The following is an 11550-nucleotide window of genomic DNA, read 5'->3' on the forward strand; positions in this document are numbered from 1 at the left end:
AACCCCCCCTTGCCACTGTGGCAAATTTGATTTTTAATATTAAATATAACAAAAATTATATATATAACAAAGCGTAATGATTTTTTATTTTTTTTTATTTTTTAAAGTATGGATTTACATGGATACCAAACAAATAACAATACATAGTATACAAATATATTGATATATTGATATTGATTGTGTTATCTTTTATTTTTTATTTATTTAAATTGAAAAAATATTTTGTACTAGTAACTAATTTATTATCTCTTTTTGCATTATAAATTATATCTAAGAATTAATATTTAATTGTTATTAATATATTTTTGAAAATATGTATTTAACTTTTAATTTTAATTTTATTTTTATAATTTTATATTTTTATTTAATTATGACCGGATCAACCGGGTAAATTAGTGACCCACCGGTTGAACCAGTAACCCAGTGACCCAGTCGTATGACCGGGTCAATTACCGGTTCGGTTCTGATAACTATGCACGCAATGTTCCAAACCTCACCATTTTCACGTAATGATTCATGTGATGGAAGTATTGATCCTCCACCACCATTTTCATTTTCAGACAATATTGCATCTGAACAACCTACTGCATATATTCCTTCTAAGTATTTTTTTTATCATTTTATCACTCTATTTTTTATTATTAAATTTGTATTTAAGTGTGGTATGAAATTTCAGTTTTAATTTTATTTTTTTCACATGTGATTTTATAACTTGCTATTATTTTCATAGTTAATTATAACAAGTTATTGACCTCAATAAAGGAGAAGGGAGTTCTAATAGGAGTAAAAAAAATAAAAAACAGCAACAAAATATACATTGACACACATTTTATATTTATTTTTTATTTTCACCTACCATATTATACACAATATTAGTGATTAGGTTATGTAAAATAAACATTCAATATTGAAAAGTATTTGTTATTATTGTTATTTTAATATTCATTCTCTTCTGTAAAAAAATTTTATTTTTTGAGTTATTTATCCAAACACTACAACTTTAAAATAAGTACTTTTATAACTAAAAAATTTAAACACAAAATAACTTATTTATAAGCTAAAATTAATAAAAATCCTTATGCTTTAGACTTTTTTTTCAAAAAAAACTTATTTAAGTTATTTATCCAAACTAAACCTAATTGTCCTACAAATTGCATTTTCATAATGATATATTTACTTCAAACTTTTAACTAGTAACTAATCCTTTAAAAATTAGGAGAATGAGTTAAAAAAAAAATTTTTTTATAATATATACCAGATTTTGTATTGACGTTCAATGGCTCTCAATTTTCATGAAACAAGAATAATCAAAGTTATTGTAATATGTTAGGGACTAAAAATATAAAAATGCTACTAGCAAATAAAAAATCAATAAGTTTTTGTATATAAATACATTGAAGTTTTTGCGTAAATGGTCTCTATTATCGTTAAGTTCTACTAGCAATATGACTTATATTCGTTCTCTATTATAATAATAGTAGAATTTTCATTATAATAATCAATATGAATTACAAATTCTAATTTCAACAGACTTACACTTTTGTAAATCATTTAGATTATTTCAAGATTAATAACTCATTTAAGTACTAATCCAACTTAATTAAAAAAAATAAGTGCACTCTAATCCAACATATTTTCAAAATCAAAACACTCGATCAAAAGTTAAATAGTTTTTGTATGCACGAAAATGATTGCCTCTATTTTAAATAAAATCTTTTATAGAGCTTGATATTTTCTCTTTAATGTTAAAATGATTCCTTAATTCATCAACTAGCCCTTGCATCATTTATGAGTTGATTCTGTTAACATTGAAATAGAATCTTTATCTTGATAATGTGCAACAACTATCCAAACATTCATAATAATATATTTTCAGGTTTGGTTTAATATCTTCAATGATATTCCTCTTGATAATGCTGATTTGTATAGTCCCATCTTACTAGTTGGGTCATCCCGGATTGATTCTTATATTACTTATCATAATAGTTAGTTAATTATGTTTGTTATTATAAGATATCAAATTAAATATTAACTCAATTTATATAAATTAGAATTTAATTTTGATAAATTATTTGTGTAAAATAGTTTTACACATGTATCCAATTACGCGATGTCACATCAATAAAAATAATTACATTTCACATTGATCGCGTAAATAATCATCCAAAAGAACAAATATAATTACACGACTATATAATTTATACTATCAATACATCAAAATTAAATTCATATAAATTATTTACAAAAGTAATAATATTACTCTTATTTTCAATAATATTGTTTCTAACATAAAAGAATTGTATTTTATATGAATTTATAAAAAAATAGTGAGATTATTAAAACAAAAAAAAACATTATTATCATTTATTATTTAACTCATCTTTAATATATATTTTATTTTCAGATCTACTACACATCCAAGTAATATTGCTATCCAAGTCCAACTAAGTAGACCCAACACCAACAAAAATCACTCTCATTAAAGAGAACGGGATTATAAGCGGCACATTATTCTTCCAACCAAGTCATTTACGTTCCCGCGCGGGGCTTTATGTTATCGTCGTCGTTGTCATCTTCTTCGCATTTATCCTCCGCCTTCTCCTCCTTCTCCTTCTCTTTCTTCTTCTCTTTTTTTTTCGCGTGTTTTCTCCTCATCGTCATTCTTTTGTTACTGCTGTTATTACAGTAGAAGGTGAGGAGAAAGTTTTGAATTGTGCAGGACAACAATTCCAAATGCACCTTAATTCACTGAGAAATGAACCGAAATTACATAATGGATTGTGAATTTGTGACACAATTAACTCAGAAATGAACCGAAATTATATAGCAATTGCGACACAATTAATTGAGAAATGAACTGAAATTTACCATAATGATTGCGACACATAAACTTAGTTTAAAAATAAGCACACAAACAAGACTGAATCATAAACAAAAACACATCTAAAATCAATTTTGGATCAGACAACGTCATTAATATGTTTCTTCTTCTTTTTTGTTTGATATTTTCTTCTCTTTTTCTTGATTTTATTCCTCTCAGTGAATAAATAAAAGAAATTGAGAAAATAAAATAAGAAAGTAAAAATGAAGAAGAAAAAGATGAAAAAGAAGAAGATAGAAGAAGCACTAGAAGATGAGGGAAAAGAGGAGAAAGAGTTTTGAATGTGCAGGATAATGAGTCCAAATGCACCTTAATTCACTCAGAAATGAATCGAAATTACATAACAATTGTGACACAATTTTTTTTTTTACCAAAAATAGGAGATTCGAACCCGCAACCTCTTAATTGAGTATGGGGAGACTATGCCATTTGAGTTATTACTCATTGGCAACAATTGTGACACAATTAACTTAGAAATAAACCGAAATTACATCATGATTGCGACACATAAACTCAATTCGAAAATAAGCACACAAACAAGACTGAATCATGAACAAAAACATATTCAAAATTAATTTTGGATCAGACAACATCATTAATATGTTTCTTCTTCTTATTTGTTTGATTTTTTTTTCTCTTTTTCAGTTTTTCTTGATTTTATTCCTCTTAAGAGAATGAAACAAGAAGAACTATAAGAAAATGAAAAAAAATGAGAAATTGAAGAAGAAAAAGATGAAAATGAAGAAGAAGAAGCAGAAGATGAGAAGGAATAAGAGAAAGAGTTTTGAATTGTGCAGGATAACGAGTTTAAATGCACCTTAATTCACTCAGAAATGGACCGAAAAGTGAAATTACATAACAATTGCGATATAATTAACTCAGAAATGAACCGAAATTATATAATAATTGCAACACATAAACTCATTTCGAAAATAAGCACACAAGCAAGACTGAATCGTGAAAAAAAACACATCCAAAATCAATTTTGGATTAGACAACATCATCAACATGACAAAAATTCAACAATAACAATAACAATAATGCGACGATAACAAGAACGACGAAAATAACGAAGAAAAAGAACATGCATGCGCAAATTTAAAAGAAGAGTAAGAAAAAGAAGAAAAAATTTGCCGTTAAAAGTAAAAAGTTGTTTACATTTAAAAGTCAGTTAGGTATAAGTGGTGCGTGGATGGAGAGGAGGTTATAATAACTTAGTTGGCACCGGATTCGATGGTCCCAGAACGTTTGGACCATTAAATGGTCCCATAACAAAACATGTTTTTTAAGTTTTTTAATAACTGTTAAATAGTCTTTTTATAATTTTAATTACAAATTAACCCCATATATTTTATTTAATTATAAAAACTATTTTTATTTTATTAATTATTATTTTATCATTCATCTGTTATATTTATTAACAATTAAAAACAAAAACAATAACGAATTAGATCTTCTATTGATCGTAATAACTTTTTGGCAATCTGACAAACCCCATTTGTAGGGTTTATCTTGTATTGATTTTTGGGGATTTTATCACCTTTTACCCATATTTATTCAAGAAATAGCATGGTTTTGTATATTCTCCTTTAATTGTGCTTGAATGTGAAAACATGCTTTTTAGGACTCAAAATAGCTAAATTTAATTCACCTTGATTCTATTAGATGCCTTGATATGTTTGTTAAGTGATTTAAGGTTTAGGAGGCAAAGATTGGATCAAGGGAATGAAGAAAGAAAGCATGAAAAGTTGGAGAACTCATGAAGAAATGAAAGAACCGGAAAGCTGTCAAGCCGACCTCTTTGCACTTAAACGACCATAACTTGAGCTACAGAGGTCCAATTGATGCGGTTCCAGTTGGGTTGGAAAGCTAACATCCGGGGCTTCGAAATGATATAAGATTTGCCATAGTTGCATTGCGCATAGGGGTGCGCACGCGCACGGTACGCGGACGCACCGATGGTGGCACATGACCCACTTAATGCAAACGTGGCCAGCGATTTTAGAAGCCTTGTGGGCCCAATCCAACTCATCTCTGATGCTATTTAAGCCAAGGATTGAAAGGGAATCAACATACTTTTAGATACTTTTCATACTTTAGAAGTTAGTTACCATTAGTTTAGTTTTAGCTTAGTTTAGTAGTGAGAGTTAGTTTCTAGAGAGAGAAGCTCTCACTTCTCTCTAGAATTAGGATTAGGTTTAGTTCAATAACCTTAGATCTAGATTTTAATTCATGCTTTCATCTCCTTCTACCTTTCAATTCCTTGTTGTTACATTCATTCTTCTTCTATTCTTTTGTTGTAATTTCCTTTATGTTGTTCTTATGTTTTGTTGTAGATCTACTTTTGCTCCTTCTATTTTCTTTCAATTCAATTAGAGGTAATTCATAATAATTGTGTTCCTTTTGATTGTTGTTGTTAATTCATTGCCATAATTGTTGTTAGATTCTATTTTTGTTATCAATTTACTTTGCTTTTCTTTTATGCCTTCCAAGTGTTTGATGAAATGCTTGGTTGGATTTTAGTATAGATTTTGTTCCTCTTGGCCTAGGTAGAGTAATTAGTGACACTTGAGTTATCTAATTCCTTTGTTGATTGATAATTGGAGAGATTGCTAATTGGTTTGGAGTGCACTAAAGCTAGTCTTTCCTTGGGAGTTGGCTAGGACTTGTGGCTCAAGTCAATTCATCCACTTGACTTTCCTTTAATTAGTAAGGGTTAACTAAGTGGTAGCAATGAATAATTCTCATCACAATTGAGAAGGATAACTAGGATAGGACTTCTAGTTCTCACACCTTGCCAAGAGCCTTTTATAGTTGTTAGTTTATTTTCATTGCCATTTACTTTTCATGCTTCTTATCCAAAACCCCAAAATAACTCATAACCAATAACAAGACATTTCATTGTAATTCCTAGGGAGAACGACCCGAGGTTTAAATACTTCGGTTTATAGAATTTAGGAGTTTGTTACTTGTGACAAACAAATTTTTGTATGAAAGGATTATTGTTGGTTTAGAAGCTATACTTTACAACGAGATTTTATTAGTGAATTTCTAAACCGTCAAAAATCCAATCGTCACAATCCCAATCAATTAAAAGTTTATCTTTGATCCGTTACATCCGTCGAGGGTTGTGAAATCGTATTTCTTAGAAAATTAATCGATTGGATTAACAAAACAATCGATTGAATTTCAGGTTTCTCATAACTCAATCGATTGGATTTTAGCTTATCACAAAACAATCTATTGAAAGTTGCAAAGCAGTATGGTTTGCCCAAAAATCAATCGATTGGTCATATTACCCAATCGATTGAACTCATCAAAGCAATCCGAGTTTAATTAATTCAATCAATTGGTTATGAGAATTCAGTCGATTGGTTATGTTTTGAAGTTTGTACATGACTAATGGCATATTCCAATTCAATCGATTGGTATGAGAATTCAATCGATTGAAATGTGACGTAAATAAATTTTTATCTGTATCCAATCGATTGGTATGATAATCCAATCGATTGAAATTTGAAACGCGCTATGTATTAATCTTGGTAACCATGCGTATTCAGCCTCCCTCTCCTTTTTAAACATAAGAACATCATTTCTGCTAACCTCTCTTCTCTTTCTAAATCCAAAAAACTTCTCTCTTCTTCTTCTCCAATCTCACCAACATCCAATCTAAACTACATATATATTATTAATGATAAAGTTGAGCAAGAACGGCTTTCTGAAGCTAAGACTACATGGACACAGATGAAACTCTTTCTAAAACCACGTGTCTCTATGGCTACAGATGGAACTTTTGTTCGGGTAATGTACATACTTTTTTATTTAATAATTCAATAAATGATATCTATTGATCATTTTACGCCATGCAAATTTCATCTTCCGTAGGTCACTACCGCAAGAAGTATTTCCTTTTTTTTATTTTAAAGAGCCATACGATGATATTTTTTATTAACTGAACAACAGATTTATTTAGTATTAATAATTTTGTTTTGTATTTTTAATGATAAATTCATGTTTTAGAATTGAAAATATAACGTTATAATTGTTGTTGTGTGGCCTAATTTTTTTTATCAGTTGAATGAGCCAAGAACTAATTATTAATAGATGATCTTTGTGATGTGAAGAAATGTACAATTCAATCTTAGAAAAGGAATTTGACTACTGTCATTATCTATTTCGTTTATTGATATTTTGTGTCTTTAAACTTTATGCAGGTAGTTTCATTGGAGAAATTGTACAAGATTTTTGAAAGATGCTAGGCAACCATATAGATTGTTGCTCTCTGTGATATCATCTTTAATATTGTGCTCTTGTGAATATGTAACTATAGTATTCAGGGAGCTCGTCTCAAAGATTTCCTTGGTCGTAATTCTGAATCATGTTTCTTGTAAAGTACTTTCGAATGTAAAAAGCATTTTGAGAATAATTGAATTGGATGTGTTCTTCTGTATTACTTTCATGTCATTGCAGCCAGCCAGCCAAAAATGAATGATTATGATATCCTGCTTTGTGGTCATTCTTCGAGCAGCCAATCCTAATGTTGGATAAATACTTCCGGTTTTGTTATGCAGCTAACGTTTACCATTGAATTTTGTTGATAGATATAAGGATTGGCCAAGGATTCCTTTGTTTGAAGTAAGGAACTTTCTTAGAATATAAAATGTAAATATAATATTCCATCACACACCGTGTAATGTATAAAAATTGATTGCCTTTGCTGAATGTGTCTCATATTAATATATTCATATTTTTAGATTATTCCCAAATTCTGATCAGTAACTTACTTCTATCAAGTATCGTGGATCAACAACATAATAGGTTGTAACCTGAAAGTAATAAGACCAATCGATTGGGTAATAAGACCAATCGATTAATTTTTGGACAAACCATACTGCCTTGCAACTTTCAATCGATTGTTTTGTGATAACCTGAAGTCCAATCGATTGAGTTTTGGGAACTTGAAATTCAATCGATTGTTTTGTTAATCCAATCGATTGATTTTCTAATAAACACGATTTCACAACCCTCGACGAATGTAACGGATCAAAGATAAACTTTTAATCGATTGGGGTTGCCGAAAAGTTATTACGATCAATGAAAGATCTAATTCGTTATTATTTTTATTTTTTATTGTTAATAAACATAATAGATAAATGATAAAATAATAATTTATAAAATAAAAAATAATTTTTATAATTAAATAAAATATATGGGATTAATTTGTAATTAAAATTAAAAAAAAAACTATTTAACAGTTATTAAAAAATTTAAAAAATATATTTTGTTATGAGACCATTTAATGGTCTAAATATTCTGAAATCATCTAATTCTTTGCCAATTTAGTTGAATTTGGTTAGTGAAATCACTTAGATGCATAATGTTATTATTTTATTTTAATAATAAATTTAAAAGCTAATTTTTAGGGTGTGTTTAACAAACGTTAAAAAGGATAAAAGTGGGTTTAAGTTCTTGGGATGGGATTAAGTGTGTGTTTGGATTCCAGTTTGCAAACCAAAGTTTGCATAAAATTGATTTTGTAAAATTGATTTTGATGATAAGTTAGTTTGGGTTAACGTGATTTATGTTTGGTAATCTTTATATCAAAATTGATTATAGTAAAATAAATGTTGTTTGGATTATACTACTCAAAATCACTTTTAGATGAAAAATTACTAAAATAGACATCAATTTATATACATGCAAAATCAGAATACTATAAAAAATAATATAAAAAATATTTATCATATAAATAAAATAAATACAATAAAAAATAAAAATATAAAAGAGAGTACTATAAATTTTATAATGTCACACAAAAAGAAAATATTCTATAATTTTTTTTAGTATCGTCAGTACTCTTTAATTTAGTATTATTTTACACTATAAATTTTTATTATTTATGACTCTATTGTTACTTATAATTAATTTTTTTTTATTTTGTCCTTTTTTTATAGGATCATAATTTATATTATTCAAAATTTTGATAATAAACATAGTATATAATAATTACAATTACAAATTTTACAAATTCAGAATAAAAAATAAAAAAATTAATACAAAACAAAAATAGAGTACATCAAAGAATAGAAAAAAATTATACAGATAAGAAATAATAAAAATTCCATAAAACCAATAACATATATCATATGAACAAAAAAAATACCATAAAACGTAAATAAAATTCATATGAATAAAATCAAATAAAAATAAAAAAATTTCAATTTGTCAGTGATTGAAATAAATCTGAACGATTTTGATGAAAAAAAATGGAACTAAAAAATTATGGCACAAAATTCGGTGGTCCAGGAACCTTTGGACCACTTAGTGGTCTAAGTAAAAAACATGTTTTTGGAGTTTTTTTATCAATTGCTACGTAGTTCTTGATCTAATTTTAATTACAAATCAACCCCATATATTTTATTTAATTATAAAAATAATTTTTTATTTTATAAATTATTATTTTATCAATTATCTATTATATTTATTAACAATCAAATACAAAAATAACAACCAATTATATCCTCCATTCATCCTAATAATTCCAATTGATTAAAAAATTAACTTTGATCTCGTTACGTTCATTCATGGCTTCCAAATCGTGTTTTCTTGAAATTCAATCGATTGGTTTTTCAAAACAATCGATTGAATGATAACTCAATCGACTGGTTTACACTATATCACAAAACAATCGATTGAAAGTTGTAAGGTAGAATGGTAAAAAGCTTAAACCAATCGATTGTTTATACTTTCCAATGTTACTCAATCGATTGAATTCACGAAAACAACCTGGATTTGCCAAATACAATCGATTGGAAAGTGATGACATTGAAGTTTTAGCCAAATTCAATCGATTGGTAATGTAATCCAATCGATTGGAAAATGATGAAGTTGAATGTTTTGCCAATTTCAATCGATTGGTAATGGTACCCAATCGATTGAAATGTGATATGCGGCTATTTCAATCTTGTTATCTTTTTAGAAATTATCTTATTATTCATCTATCTTATCTTTAAAATTCTATCTTCAATTTTTTCTGTTTTATTTTTATGTAGATAAACTAATCTTATCTTTTTCTTAATATTAACATTATAAATTGGTGAATAATCCATCACTAATTATTCAATCCCACCATTGAAATCGTGTATCATTTTCTTTGATTATAAAAAATTTAATTATTTTTCTTTGGAACATCCATCTACTCAATATCCAATTTTTTTTAATTTTCATCCGTCTATTTAAATTATTAGGATGAATGGAGGATATAATTGGTTGTTATTTTTGTATTTGATTGTTAATAAATATAATAGATAATTGATAAAATAATAATTTATAAAATAAAAAACTATTTTTATAATTAAATAAAATATATGGGGTTGATTTGTAATTAAAATTAGATCAAAGACTACGTAACAATTGATAAAAAAATTCCAAAAACATGTTTTCTACTTGGACCACTAAGTGATCCAAAGATTCTTGGACCACTGAATCATGTACCAAAAATTATGAAGAAGTAGGAAGAACTACAAAGAATGACTGTGAAGATAATAGTTACTAGTATCATTCTTATAAAAGAAAATGAAGGGTAGGGTTGGTAAAAAAGAAATATTTTAGCTTCTCCTAAACGTGAAACGTGAAATGTGAAATGCAGAAGTTACAAATTTGAGCTTCTCCTAAACGTGGGTTTAGAGGCAGAATCAATTCTGCGTTCACAAGGATAAAAATTGCCAAACATCAAAGTGAAACTTTCAAGAAACTCAAACGGGCTTCTCTCCTCCCCAACGTGTTTGCCAAATACACCCTAAGTACTCCGTAGATAAATGGAGTTTTAAAACTCCATCAATAAAAGAAAGAATAAAGTTAGCATTTAAAATTTTAAAGCTCTTAAATGTAAAGAGAGAGAAAAACATCTTTTATTGGTTTTTGTTTTATTTTGGGATAAATTCAGTAATGTTTTAATATTGGATTATTAAAATTTATTTTGCATTTTTTTTGTCTCAAATTCATTTTAAGTTAGAATTAATTTTTTTTATTTAAAATTGTAGTGAGTTAAAATTAAAAACTGTAGCAATAAAAAAATAATTTTATAATTTTTTATTTAAAATTTGTTTGGATTAAAAAATTTTTGTTTTATTATTTTCGTTTTGTACTATTTTATTTTAAAATTGATATTAAATTATTATAATAAAAAAATAAAAGGTAAAAAAATTATTTCACATAAATAAAGCTTGTTATTCTATTATTTTCTGTTTTTTTAATAATGAAAAATTAAAATTAAGCCACAATTCATACTAGCTTATAATTATCTATATATTTTTTATTTGAATTTAATATTATTTTTAATTATTTAGAATTATTTTGTAATTATGTTCTGAAATTTTTGTTGAGATACTTAAAAGATTATAGTAATTGCAGTCCTCTTTTAAAACAAAATAATGCGAGAACATTTATTAAAAATAGACAAATATCTTTTTTTAATTTTAAATTAACACTTTTAAATACTTAATTTTTTAAAATCGAATAAATATAATTAATCATGTAAATATAATAATATGGTTATGTTTATTTTTATCATATTAAATTAAATTATATCTATTTATAATTTTAAATTAATTAAAAATTTTATAATTTAAAATTAAAATTTTTAAATTAATTTTTATATAAATAAAATT

This window comes from Arachis ipaensis, chromosome B7, assembly GCF_059453495.1.
Source record: "Arachis ipaensis isolate K30076 ecotype BB chromosome B7, ASM5945349v1, whole genome shotgun sequence".
NCBI lineage: Eukaryota > Viridiplantae > Streptophyta > Magnoliopsida > Fabales > Fabaceae > Arachis > Arachis ipaensis.